The following is a 12,026-nucleotide window of genomic DNA, read 5'->3' on the forward strand; positions in this document are numbered from 1 at the left end:
CTCACACAGAGAGGCCGTGGTCTGCGGTGTGCTGGTTTTCCCTCTAAAGTCTGCGATCGTGTTTAGTCCCTGCCACATACAGTGGGGCAAAAAAGTATTTAGTCAGCCACCGATTGTGCAAGTTCCCCCACCTAAAATGATGACAGAGGTCAGTAATTTGCACCAGAGGTACACTTCAACTGTGAGAGACAGAATGTGAAAAAAAAAATCCATGAATCCACATGGTAGGATTTGTAAAGAATTTATTCATAAATCAGGGTGGAAAATAAGTATTTGGTCAATAACAAAAATACAACTCAATACTTTGTAACATAACCTTTGTTGGCAATAACAGAGGTCAAACGTTTACTATAGGTCTTTACCAGGTTTGCACACACAGTAGCTGGTATTTTGGCCCATTCCTCCATGCAGATCTTCTCGAGAGCAGTGATGTTTTGGGGCTGTCACCGAGCAACACGGACTTTCAACTCCCGCCACAGATTTTCTATGGGGTTGAGGTCTGGAGACTGGCTAGGCCACTCCAGGACTTTCAAATGCTTCTTACGGAGCCACTCCTTTGTTGCCCGGGCGGTGTGTTTTGGATCATTGTCATGTTGGAAGACCCAGCCTCGTTTCATCTTCAAAGTTCTCACTGATGGAAGGAGGTTTTGGCTCAAAATCTCACGATACATGGCCCCATTCATTCTGTCCTTAACACGGATCAGTCGTCCTGTCCCCTTGGCAGAAAAACAGCCCCATAGCATGATGTTTCCACCCCCATGCTTCACAGTAGGTATGGTGTTCTTGGGATGCAACTCAGTATTCGTCTTCCTCCAAACACGACGAGTTGAGTTTATACCAAAAAGTTCTACTTTGGTTTCATCTGACCACATGACATTCTCCCAATCCTCTGCTGTATCATCCATGTGCTCTCTGGCAAACTTCAGACGGGCCTGGACATGCACTGGCTTCAGCAGCGGAACACGTCTGGCACTGCGGGATTTGATTCCCTGCCGTTGTAGTGTGTTACTGATGGTGACCTTTGTTACTTTGGTCCCAGCTCTCTGCAGGTCATTCACCAGGTCCCCCCGTGTGGTTCTGGGATCTTTGCTCACCGTTCTCATGATCATTTTGACCCCACGGGATGAGATCTTGCGTGGAGCCCCAGATCGAGGGAGATTATCAGTGGTCTTGTATGTCTTCCATTTTCTGATGATTGCTCCCACAGTTGATTTTTTTCACACCAAGCTGCTTGCCTATTGTAGATTCACTCTTCCCAGTCTGGTGCAGGTCTACAATACTTTTCCTGGTGTCCTTCGAAAAGCTCTTTGGTCTTGGCCATGGCGGAGTTTGGAGTCTGACTGTTTGAGGCTGTGGACAGGTGTCTTTTATACAGATGATGAGTTCAAACAAGTGCCATTCATACAGGTAACGAGTGGGGGACAGAAAAGCTTCTTACAGAAGACGTTACAGGTCTGTGAGAGCCAGAGATTTTCCTTGTTTGAGGTGACCAAATACTTATTTTCCACCCTAATTTACGAATAAATTCTTTACAAATCCTACCATGTGAATTCATGGATTTTTTTTTCACATTCTGTCTCTCACAGTTGAAGTGTACCTCTGGTGCAAATTACTGACCTCTGTCATCATTTTAAGTGGGGGAACTTGCACAATCGGTGGCTGACTAAATACTTTTTTGCCCCACTGTACTCTGAGGGTTGTCAAACTGTTGCTCCACCCTGTCCCTGTACTCACGTTTGGCTGCTTTGATCGTCTTCCGGAGTTGGTAATGTGCGTGTTTGTAGTCCGATGTGTTCGCGGAGGCAAAGGCGGTGTTCCGTGCCGCGCGAACATCTCCGTTAATCCAGGGTTTTTGATTTGGGAAGGATTTAACTGTTCTGGATGGGACGACATCTTCCACGCATTTCCTGATGAATCCGCAGACTGAGTCTGTGTACTCATCAATGTCCCTAGCAGCCACGTGAAACATTTCCCAGTCCGCGTGATCAAAACAGTCCTGCAGCGTAGACTCCGATTGGTCCGTCCAACAGTGCACCGCCCTCCGGGTTGGAGCTTCCTGTTTCATCTTCTGCCTGTAGGCGGGCAGGAGCAGGATGGAGCGGTGATCTGATTGGCCGAATGGGGCGCGGGGGAGGGCTTTGTTCGCATCCCGGAAAGAGGTGTAGCAGTGGTCGAGTAGCCGGTCTCCACGAGTGTTAAAATGGATGTGTTGGTGGAGTTTGGGTGAGACTTTCTTCAGGTTTCCCTTATTAAAGTCTCCGGCTGTGATAAACGCTGCCTCTGGGTGTACAGTTTCCTCACTGCTGATCGCGCTGTACAGTTCCCTGAGTGCTCGGTCAGTGTCGGCTTGTGGGGGAATGTAAACAGCCGTAATAATCACTGCTGTAAATTCCCTCGGTAGCCAGAATGGCCGGCACTTAATCATCAGGTACTCCAGGTCCGGTGAGCAGAAGGATTTTACCGGGTGCACGTTCGCATAATCACACCAGCTGTTGTTGATCATGAAACATACACCACCGCCTCTGCTTTTCCCAGTAAGATCCTGTGACCTGTCCGTGTGGTGCACAGAGAACCCCGGTAGTTGTATTGCGGAGTCCGGTACCTTGTCCGATAGCCAAGTTTCTGTGAGGCAGATCACGCAGCAGTCCCGCATCTCTCGCTGGAATGAGATCCGTGCCCGAAACTCGCACAGCTTGTTCTCCAGAGACTGCACATTAGCCAGTAATAAACTGGGTAACGGTGGTCTGTTAGTGCGCCGTCTCAGTCGAACCAGAACGCCAGATCTTCTCCCTCTGCGTCGGCGTTTGCGGCCTCCAGGGCCAGAGAACAAAGGCGTCTCAGGTGAGATGAATGGGGGGTCTGCGAACGGAGGGTCCGTGTTGCAAAACTTGAACTCCGGAAAGTTATAAGAAAGTCCGTCTTTTATGTCCAGTAAGGTTTGTCGGTCGTACACAAGGAGACATGTGCTAGTCGTGAAAAAATAAAGGAAAAGTAAAATTAAGCACAGAAAACAGCCGTTGCTTGGGGGAGCTCGCGACGAGGCTGCCATACTCGGCGCCATCTTATATGAGGTCCAATCTGATGTTTTAGAAAGCGACTGCTGTTTGAATGGTCATGTCGCATTAAATCCGTCTTTTACGTCACTGACACAAGACAGACACCAATTATCAGCGCCGGCTGAAGACACCGTGACCGCTTCCTGGCCATTCATTGTGGATGTTAGTGAAACTTTTGGGAAGACAGTATTGGAGAAACGTGAACATTTTATTTGCAGGCCCTACTGTATAATCTGCAGATTCTGACAGAAATCTATCCTTTGAAGCACTGCACCTCTCTAAAACAGCAATAAGGATAATTATTAGGCCATATGTAAATAACAAAATTACTTTACAACTTAAAGCTAAATTAGGAAACGTAAAGTCCGAAACAAGTCTTTATATTAAGGGCCATCAGTCAAACAATACTGTTTGGACTGGGTCTAAACAGAACGCGTTGTGTGTGACGTCTTCTTTTGCGAAGGTGGGCCGCTTTGAGGGTTCACACAAGAGCGCGTTTGCTGTCACAAGCAGACAAAAAAAATCGGATTTGATCAAAAAATCGGAATTCAGCATTGAGACCAGCAGTGTGAATGTAGCCTTTGTTTCCCTGAAGGTAAGAACTGCTCCGTGGGATTTGATAAACTGGAAATTTAAAGGTTGCATGTAAATCCTCATGTTTTTAAATCAGATATCGGGCCTGTAATTTTTAAAAAAAAAATTTAACTAGCACTTTGGTCAACCTGTGTTGTTTTAAATGTGCTTATCAATAAATTGATTAATTGACATTATGTTTTTTATCTTGTAAAATTTGCTGCAAAATACTGAATTTACTCTACAGGTAATGCAGGATAAACAGGTAGGACTGCCACGATTAGTCGACTAGTCACGATTACATCGACTATCAAAATCATCGACGACTAATTTAAAAGTCGATGTGTCGTTTGAAGCTTTGTAAGATCCTGAAAGACTATACACCAGTTTTTGAATTGTGTCGATAGGCCACGTAAAACCAGAGTTATGATAAAAAATACACACAATGGTTTTTTTTTTGGTTTTTTTTGGGTTTTTTGAACAAAACAGTGGTGTTTATAGCGGGAAGAACGGCAAAAACGACGTTTTCTGCGGCCCGCGCTACCAAACACTCTTCACTTGTGAGTAAAAAAAAAACAAAACAAAAAAACACCCCTTCCCTATTGGTGTTAGAATTTACCATGTCAGCCAATCAAAAAAAAATGATATGGCAACATGCGGCACTTGGTTGTTTAGGGAGAAGGGGTAGTTTTAGGAGTGACACCTGCGACGGAAAGTGGGCGAGCAAAAGAAAGAGAGCGTGCGTTTTCATATGTGAGACATTAGTGACGTTTAGCGTGTTTAGAGGCTAGAGTTAATGTGTAGTGTAGTTATTGTTTTGTATTGTGTGTCAGTTATACTGCTGAATGTCACATTTGCTCCAAAAAAGCCATCAAAAGCAGATTCCAGTGTAAACGCTGTTCCCACATGGAAAACCGGACTGATACACCTCCTGTTGTCAGACCTGCAGGGTTTAGGCCTGTGCTGTTCTCTTCTGTCTTATACCGAACACAAACTATTTTTTTGGACTGGCACAAATAATTTGTGTGCCTTCTTATTTGATGCAGAACACCTGATTGTTCTGTAAATAGATTTAAATGGTTATATAAAAAACGCCTGAGGCCTTGCCTGCATTTTTAGGTAAATAGTACCATATAACTTTGTTTGCAAAACTTGTGCATGAACCCGAAGTTCCCAAATTGATATAAAAATTGTTAGTTTTCAAAAAAAGTGTCCTCCTGAATGGGATTATAAGATAACAAGCAGTGCTGTGTGTTTGGCAGATGGCAGGTCATGACGGACAGTTCAACTCTCGTGCCACTTTTTGTTATAAATGTATTCATAAGTGTGCTACATTACTACACATGATGGCGCCGAGTATGGCAGCCTCGTCGCGAGCTCCTCCAAGCAACGGCTTTCTTCTGTGTTTAATTTTACTTTTCCTTTATTTTTTCACGAGCAGCACTTGTCTCCTTGTGTACGACCGACAAACCTTACTGGACATAAAAGACGGTCTTTCTTATAACTTTCCGGAGTTCAAGTTTTGCAACACGGACGCTCCGTTTGCAGACCCCCCATTCATCTCACCTGAGACGCCTTTGTTCTCTGGCCCTGGAGGCCGCAAACGCCGACGCAGAGGGAGAAGATCTGACGTTCTGGTTCGACTGAGACAGCGCACTTACAGACCACCGTTACCCAGTTTATTACTGGCTAATATGCAGTCTCTGGAGAACAAGCTGTGCGAGCTTCGGGCACGGATCTCATTCCAGCGAGAGATGCGGGACTGCTGCGTGATCTGCCTCACAGAAACCTGGCTATCGGACAAAGTACCGGACTCCGCAATACAACTGCCGGGGTTCTCTGTGCACCGCGCGGACAGGTCACAGGATCTTACTGGGAAAAGCAGAGGCGGTGGTGTGTGTTTCATGATCAACAACAGCTGGTGTGATTATGCGAACGTGCACCCGGTCAAATCCTTCTGCTCACCGGACCTGGAGTACCTGATGATTAAGTGCCGGCCATTCTGGCTACCGAGGGAATTTACAGCAGTGATTATTACGGCTGTTTACATTCCCCCACAAGCCGACACTGACCGTGCACTCAGGGAACTGTACAGCGCGATCAGCAGCGAGGAAACCGCACACCCAGAGGCAGCGTTTATCACAGCCGGAGACTTTAATAAGGGAAACCTGAAGAAAGTCTCACCAAAACTCCATCAACACATCCTTTTCAACACACGTGGAAACCGGCAACTTGACCACTGTTACACCTCTTTCCGGGATGCGTACAAAGCCCTCCCCCGCGCCCCATTCGGCCAATCAGATCACTGCTCCATCCTGCTCCTGCCCGCCTACAGGCAGAAGCTGAAACAGGAAGCTCCAACCCGGAGGGCGGTGCACTGTTGGACGGACCAATCGGAGTCTGCGCTGCGGGACTGTTTTGATCACGCGGACTGGGAAATGTTTCACGTGGCCGCCAGAGACATTGATGAATACATAGACTCAGTCTGTGGATTTATCAGGAAATGCGTGGAAGATGTCGTCCCATCCAGAACAGTCAAATCCTTCCCAAATCAAAAACCCTGGATTAACGGAGATGTTCGCGTGGCACGGAACACCGCCTTTGCCTCCGCGAACACATCGGACTACAAACACGCACATTACCAACTCCGGAAGACGATCAAAGCAGCCAAACGTGAGTACAGGGACAGGGTGGAACAACAGTTTGACAACCCTCGGAGTATGTGGCAGGGACTAAACACGATCACAGACTTTAGAGGGAAAACCAGCACACCGCAGACCACGGCCTCTCTGTGTGAGGATCTAAACGTATTCTACGCTAGATTCGACACAGCGAACACCATGAGACCGGACAGTGTGCGCACCGCGGATGACGTCAGTGCGCACACTGTGTCTGAGGAGGATGTACGGAAGTGCTTCAGGAAGGTGAACGCACGCAAAGCTACTGGTCCGGACGGGATTCCCGGCCGCGTCCTCAGGTCATGCGCGGCTCAGCTGGCTGGAGTGTTCACGCACATCTTCAACCTTTCCCTCTCTCTGTCTGTAGTCCCAGCCTGCTTCAAAATGGCCACCATCGTCCCTGTACCCAAATCCTCCACCATCTCCTCATTGAACGACTGGCGACCTGTAGCCCTGACCCCCATCGTAAGCAAATGCTTCGAGAAGCTGGTCAGGGACTTCATCTGCTCTGCACTACCCGACTCACTGGACCCTCTACAGTTTGCATACCGCCACAACAGGTCCACTGATGATGCCATAGCCCTGACACTACACACTGCCCTGTCACACCTGGAGAAGAGAGACACGTATGTGAGGATGCTGTTTGTAGATTACAGCTCAGCATTCAATACCATCGTTCCCTCGAAGCTGGACAGGAAACTGCAGGATCTAGGACTGAGCAGCTCCCTCTGCAGCTGGATCCTTAGCTTCCTGTCTGACAGACGCCAGGTGGTCAGACTGGGCAGCATCACCTCATCCCCCATCACACTGAACACTGGTGCTCCACAGGGGTGTGTACTGAGCCCTCTCCTATACTCACTCTACACCTACGACTGCACAGCCACTAACAGCTCCAACATCATTGTGAAGTTTGCGGACGACACTACAGTGGTGGGTCTTATCACCAACGGTGATGAGACGGCTTACAGGGAGGAGGTCAGCGCCCTGACCCACTGGTGTCAAGACAACCATCTCACCCTCAACGTCGCAAAGACAAAGGAGTTGATAGTGGACTTCCGGAGGTGCAGAGAAGTACACACCCCCATCACCATCAACGGCGCTGCTGTGGAGAGAGTGAGCAGCTTCCGGTTCCTTGGCGTACACCTGGCTGAGGATCTTACGTGGTCAGTACACACAAACAAAACAGTGAAGAAGGCCCAGCAGCGCCTCTTCTTTCTCAGGAGACTGAAAAGATTCGGCATGAGCCCCCGCATCCTCAGGACCTTCTATCACTGTGCCATTGAGAGCATCCTCACTGGATGCATCACCACCTGGTATGGCAACAGCACCGCCTACAACTGCAAAGCTCTCCAGCGAGTAGTGCGGTGCTCTGAACGGATAATTGGAGGTGAGCTTCCCTCCCTCCAAGACATCTACAGGAAGCGCTGCCTGAGGAAAGCGGGGAGGATCATCAAGGACTCCAGTCACCCCAGCCATAAACTGTTCAGACTGCTTCCATCAGGAAGGAGGTTCTGCAGCATCCGGTCCCGTACCAGCAGACTGAGAGACAGCTTTTTCCATCAGGCCATCAGACTGCTGAACACGTCATAGACACCTCAGCTTCACTACTGGAACTTCAACATTATGCACTCCACACTGTATATAAATGCCACTTGTTTTGCACATATTCAACTCTGTATATTTTATATATTTTATTATTATTATTATTATTATTTTATTTTATTTTTTTACTATTTAATTTGTAAAAATGTGTATACACACACACACACACACACACACACACACACACACACACACACACACGTAGGAAAATATTTAGTATACACATCCAGAAATGCATATACTATTATATATTGTACATATATTTATTAGTTTCAGGTTGGCCATTCTTGTATTTTGCTCGTTTGTGTTGTTGTGTTTGCACATCTCTGTTGCTTGTGGGGCTCGCACACAAGAATTTCACTTGCATGTGCTGTGCCAGTGTGCCTGCACATGTGATGTGACAATAAAAAGTGATTTGATTTGATTTGATTTACATTGGTTTTGCATCAAAATTACTTAAAAAAAAACCCTGACAAAACCATGAGCAATTATCTGGAATAACTAATTTTAACATCTTATTTCTTAAGGCTGTATTTTTAGCAACAACACTTAATGTGTTTTTAAAACAAAATGGTAGGTTTATAAATGAGACTGAGTCTTATTTGATTTCTGTGTTTTAGGTCTCAAACATAGTCCAGCATTGACGAACCATCAGTTTGGAAGGGTTACCGATATTTGTTCGCGACGACGAGACCAAACTCTTCTTAACATGTCTGGTGAGTATGCAAATCTTCTCAATCTTCAGTTTTGGTTTACGGTGTAACCCACATACAATGAGGGTACCACTTTAAGGACTGATATGAGGAGAGATGGACAGCCTGCCCAAACAATCGAAATGCACAGGTCCCAGTATGTTTTGACCAATGGGAGAGCAGTCTGCCGCTGTATGTCCCACCTACGTGCTCTGTGTTTGCTGCTATGTGTGGAGGTAGTCGCGCGCTGGCAGGAGAAAAGAGAGACTGAAGCTTTTGAGCTGGAAAAAAGTATTAGATATAAGTTGCAACCAACTGTGTTGCACATAAGTTCACTGGTTATCAGCTACCTTTCATGTTAAAAGTAGCCACAGTGAGTAAGCAGGCAAATGCTGCATTTTTCTGGTGACTTTAAAAAGTACCGCGTGGAGCTAAACTGTTAGCCTTTGTTAGCTCTGGTTGCTATCAACTGCCTGGAAGTTCATCTCAATCTGCTTCCAGAAGTAAGGTAACACTTGAAGCGCAACTTATGTTTATTTTTCCTTCATGTCGTATTACGGTTATTAAAGAGAAAACATGTCCTGTTACGTTATTTAGAGCCCTGCATTTTCCGACCGAGAGACACTATGCCATTGTCTTCAGCCGTGATGCGCTGAGATCGGTGAGCACATGTTGTATGTCTCAGTTAGTTCACGTCTGTTTCACATTTTATTGTTGAGAAACTGAATTAATCTCAATTGTTTGATTAATAATTGTCGCATATGCGACATATATGCATATGCACTGACTTTACTTGGTTTAATGCATAGTTTGTGTAAGAGAGATGTTTTATTTTTGCAAAATTGAGTATTTTAATTGCAAATTTATGTTGAATGTGATTTAAACAAAATCCTAAGTTGTGAATTATAGCTAGAACAGCATAATTAATATTTGAATTGCTCTTCTGACCCTGTCTGTTGACAGGTCAGGTTTTTTTTGTATGCTGAATTGTTCCTGAGGTGGATTCCTCCGGTGAAATAGATGGCGAGCCTTCCCACCTGGACTTAGAGAGACTGAGATTCGCTTCTTTTCCACTTGATGATCTGCTGCACGTTGCGGTGTGGTAGGACTGTATCACTCACACTTTCACGCACAGCTGGTTATACATAAGACCACTGACTGACATTCTCTCATCCCTATTTTCTTTCACACCCTGGGAATTTTTTTGGACTTTACCCCTTGGACATTTTTTATTTGGGACTTTAAATAATGAGCTGTTGTGTAGAACATTCTCCACATGTGAAAAGAGTGTGAGATTTTCATTTGAATGTACATTGGATTTGTGTAATCTGTTCTATAAGAGTTAAGGAGTCAGGTTACTAGGGTGCACCCGAGCATTGAAACCCGAACATTGAAAACCAAAAATAACACTTGGCCAAGTCATTGCTTTAGTAGTTTGTGTTTTACTTTTCTTTTAATTTTTGTAAGTTTCCTTTCTACCATTGTAAAGTGTCTTTAACCTGTGCTTGTCAACCTTATGGTTTATGTCACTAAAGTTGGCCGGTTCTTTTGAGTTACATTCTTGTCTCTGTGTCTCATTTGAACACACCCCTGTGCTCCTATAGTCGAGCCTATTGGTCCATTGATATATTCTTTTCAACAATTCCCCTTACTGTGTTACAAGGCACTTATATGTACTGTTGTTAATTTTGCATAGGATACAGATCCAGTTGAGAGGGCAACCCGCGGTGTTACGGTGGGCATCCTCACTGTTCTGGAGGACTGCGTGGGACCCAACTCGCAGTCCACAGGGGTCAACACTGCCATTGTTTTGGAAGAGGACATTATTCTTGATGATCTGACAGACCTTCCCACTGCCTTTGCCTACCTGTTTGGCCTACTTTATGGGCTCAACATGGAGTTTCCAAAAGAACTCAAGTACACATTTGTTTGCTGTATGGAAACCAGATAGAAGAGTTCACATCCTGCCATCTTATGTTTTGATCTGTTTGTTAGTGACTATCAATCAAGATAGGTTTGATATTCTGACTGACTATACCACACCTTTAAAATGGGATGAGTAACATTTATTACAAAAATTTGCCTTTTTTTTTTTGTTTTTGGAAAAGGACTTTATTTGTGGCTGAATGTTGTCGGTATGTTACAAATGGCTCATCTCAAAACATTGTCAGTGGTGCAGTTGTGTTTGAACACAATAAAGTTATTTGAAAATCAACATTCATTCATTAATACAACAGGGAGCACCTTATGAAAACTATAAAGGATACTTTTTCTAGACTTTAGGAAATTGATTGGCAAAACAAAAAAAGTATGTTGTGTAAACTTTAGGAATTACATTGTTAAAACAATAAAAAATATATTTTGTAAACTTTAGGAAATATGTTGCCAAAATTAAAACTAATACCTTGTGTAAACTTAAGGAAATACACAATAAAAAACAATAAAATATGAGTTAAGAAAAAGCACAGTTATTAATCTTGTAAACACAAAAACATTAGTTGAAGCAACTTTTCTCCTAAACTTGAAATTATATGTTATCCATCAGAACCTAAAAATGTAAATGCAGTGGGTTGCCTTGAGTTTTTAAGTTTTCGCAACAATTTTTTTTTTTACAGTGTGCTCTGACCAGCTTTAAAGGGTTAACAATAACAATGTATTGAATAATGACTTTACACCTGGATTGGCTGGAGGACTGTTTACTTAGCCTGATAGGCCGAAGGACACTGTCTCAGCTGAACTATGGACACGCACACACACACACTTACACTGATAGGCACTCACTCATCCCCCCTCCCCTTCCAACGCCTTCGATGCTTGTTTCCTGCGAGGGAACGCGGCGGGCTGTGTGCCGCGCTGGAATGGTAGCGCTGTGCAGGGTGGCTGCTGCGTTCACTTCGGATTACTCCTCACCCCCCACCCACCCCTGTGGCTTGTCATGTCTTCACAATGTGATGCTGTGGACATTTATGTGCTTTTTGTGCAAAGGAGTTTTTTTGTTTCCTGTTCTCATGCTGTCCTACCATGGAAGCACAGCATGAGTAGGGGTCTCTTTTTTCCTCTTGCACTTTCCCCACTGTAGTGTACATTTCAATGTTTTTTTTCTCTGATTCTACCGATCTCCGACCTGTATCCCCATGTAATGTGAAATGGGACTCCCCCCCCCCCCCGACCTTACACATATAGCACATATGTGTAAGGTCGGGGGGGGGGGGGGGAGTCCCATTTCACTGCAGGGCAACCTGCATGTGACGAATAAAGCTTTGATTGATTGATAAAAAATAATATAAAATAGTGTGCAAATACTGATAACAGTGCAAATGTTTGGAATATAAGAAATAAATGAAAAATGTAAACATCTATGTTTAGTGAACTTTGCAGTGTTACTCTGTGGTGCAGCTACGACACTGTAGCAAAGTTTACACACT

General features: G+C 44.8%; 1 long non-coding RNA gene across 1 annotated transcript; it reads left to right on the forward strand.

The window, feature by feature from the left end:
- The first annotated feature begins 8,736 nt into the window (after window positions 1–8,736).
- Window positions 8,737–11,195, forward strand: LOC309716552. The gene is made up of 3 exons (XR_014279462.1): window positions 8,737–9,109; window positions 9,199–9,262; window positions 9,565–11,195. It is a non-coding gene; the product is annotated as an uncharacterized lncRNA (long non-coding RNA).
- Window positions 11,196–12,026: the final 831 nt, after the last annotated feature.

The sequence above is a fragment of the Aulonocara stuartgranti genome (genome assembly GCF_965226115.1).
Source record: "Aulonocara stuartgranti genome assembly, chromosome: 11".
NCBI classification, from domain to species: domain Eukaryota; kingdom Metazoa; phylum Chordata; class Actinopteri; order Cichliformes; family Cichlidae; genus Aulonocara; species Aulonocara stuartgranti.